General features: G+C 49.8%; 1 pseudogene; it reads right to left on the bottom strand.

Moving 5' to 3' along the window:
- Positions 1–444: 444 nt before the first annotated feature.
- On the bottom strand, positions 445–2,583 carry LOC102766996 (annotated as a pseudogene).

Below are 2,583 nucleotides of genomic sequence, written 5' to 3'. Positions count from 1 at the left end.
GAAGTAGCAGCGAAAATAATTTTATGGTTGTGTCACAACATGAGGAACTGTATTTAAAGGACCAGGAGGTTGAGAACCACTGTGCTAAAGGGTCAGCTCTAAAAAGAAGAAATAGGAAATGAAGAAGGAACACAGGGGTAAAGAATAAAAATGACGACAAACAAGATCTACCAATAATAACTTTAAATGTAAATGGATTAAATGCCCCAATCAAAAGACATAGGGTAACTGAGTGGATAAGAAAACATGACTCATATATCTGCTGTCTACAGGAAACCCACCTCAGAAAAAATGATGTGTCTAATTCTTCACTTTCAAAAGCATTGATGAAAGCCTATGTTAAATGTCCACCAATAATTATTAAAAACAACATTGGATGATAAACCACTGTTATTTTGGTCAATATCAAGCGAGGGATTTTATTTTATTTTATTACTACTTTTCAGAAGAAAAATATTTAATGTAATTGCTTAAATGCACAGTTCAACAAAACCGAGTCAGTTCAGTTCAAATTAACTTCGTATAACAAAGAAATAAGAAGCCTGGAGGGCCACTGTTGGGGTCCAAAGTCCCTGCCCAGAACAGAAGGACGCTGACTTCAAGGAGGCCTTTGTTCCCACCCCCTTCAGGAGGAGTGGCCACCTCTGGGCTCCTGACCCAGCCTAGGCACCTCCATGCAAGCAGCAGCACAGAGCCCCAAAGCCACCCAAGGGTCAGGGTTCTGCATCCCTACCAAAGTGGGGCCTGGCCAAAGCGGGCTGGAACTCAGAACACAGGGGACTATGGCAAGGACAGGGCAGGCTGGCAGCCCTGGAGAACCAGCGCACCAGGCTGCTTTAGGTGTTTCTAGTCCCGTGGTCCCCCTTCCACACCCCCAGCTTAGTTTGCTCATGAACCACAGTGAGGTGGGCCTGGCGACGCTCATGGGCAGCACTGTCTGGAGCATGCTCGGGGCAGGGCCGGGGCCCAGGGGTTTGCTGATGAGGACCTGTTTGTGTGGTCCGCCAGCTGTCCAGGCAGCGGGATGGAGAACAGGGCTTCGGCACAGCAGGGGACCTTTCCAGCAAAACAATGTCTGGTTTTTGCTACACTGAGCTTAATTTGAACAAAGCCTCTTAAGGGGTCGGAGGCTACTACTGCTTTGTCAGGCAGAGGGAGGGAGCTTCAGAGCTCACTGGGGGGCACGCTGGGTCCCAGAAGCAGACACAGAGGAAGTCATCCAGTGGAGGTTTCCTGCTGCCCTTTTGGGATTTTAGTTTAAGTTTAGGTTAACTTCTTGCTGCAACATCTGTGCAGGGACATTCTTAGGCTCAATTTCCAGGAGACTGTTGATGTCTGCAAAGCTGGACTTATAGTCCCTGAGTGCCTGATAGGCTGGAGCCCGACTGTAAAATGCCTTCACGTTTTTCCCATCCAGCTTGAGGGCTTCTGTGCAGTCCTTCACCGCTTCCTTGTACTGCTTCAGGGCCAGATAGCGGAGCGCTCTGTGGCTGTACGTGGTGGACTCCAGTTACTATACGAGAGGCTTTCACTGTACTTCTCAATAGCTTTCTTTTTTTAAAAAATATATTTTATTGATTTTTCACATAGAGGAAGGGAGAGAGATAGTCAGAAACATCGATGAGAGAGAACCATCGATCAGCTGCCTCCTGCACACTCCCCACTGGGGATGTGCCCGCAACCCAGGTACATGCCCTTGACCGGAATCGAACCCGGGACCCTTCAGTCCGCAGGCCGACGCTCTATCCACTGAGCCAAACCGGTTTCAGCTCAATAGCTTTCTTATGGTTTCCCTTTACAAGCTCATTGCCTTCTTCCTTCAGAACTCTGGCTCTCTCCACATCCCCAGAAGGCACTCTGCTCTTGGCAGTTGTGGTTTCTTTGGATTTGCCTGTAGGTGGCTCTTTGTGATATTCTGAATCCCTCCTCTTCTGAGCTGAAACAGGCACCAAGGGGATAGAGGGCAGTTTCAGACGCCACTCCTGCCCAAGTGAGTCCATGAGAGCTCTGGTCATGCTGTTGAGGCCTTCCAAGGCTGGCATCACACTGTCATCAATTTGCAGCACAGTCTTGTAGTCCACGAAGGCCAGGGGATACTTCTCCTGAGCCTCATGGGCCGATGCTCGCCGCAGCGATGGCTTCATGCTGAAGGGAACCAAGGCCAGTGCTGAAGTGCAATCTTTTTTTTTTCTTTCTTTTTTTTTATTGTTTAAAGTATTACAAAGAGTATTACATATGTCTCCCCGCCCCCTTGACAATCCCCCCGGTTAAAGTCCTTCGGTTGATCTCTTACCCGCCCCCCCGCCACCCCCCGGCCCCTGATGTGCAATCTTCGATGCAATCTCTGCAGTTCCCATCCCATCCTTCAAGTGGCATGCTGCTCGGTTGGAGTAGGGAATACTTTCTTCTTTATAGTCCAAAGAACCTTGCTCCTGCATCACTCGCAGTGCACGGCTGTAGAGCGAGGAGGCCTCGGAGAACTGGCGGTTGCGGAAGCTCTCATTGCCTGCGGTGCACCTCCGCTCCGCAGAGTCTGAGAGTTTGGGGGCCATCCTGGGTTCCCCCGGCAAATGGCGGCAGGCC

This window comes from Myotis davidii, unplaced genomic scaffold, assembly GCF_000327345.1.
Source record: "Myotis davidii unplaced genomic scaffold, ASM32734v1 scaffold249, whole genome shotgun sequence".
NCBI lineage: Eukaryota > Metazoa > Chordata > Mammalia > Chiroptera > Vespertilionidae > Myotis > Myotis davidii.
This window is presented reverse-complemented; position numbering and strand designations above follow the sequence as displayed.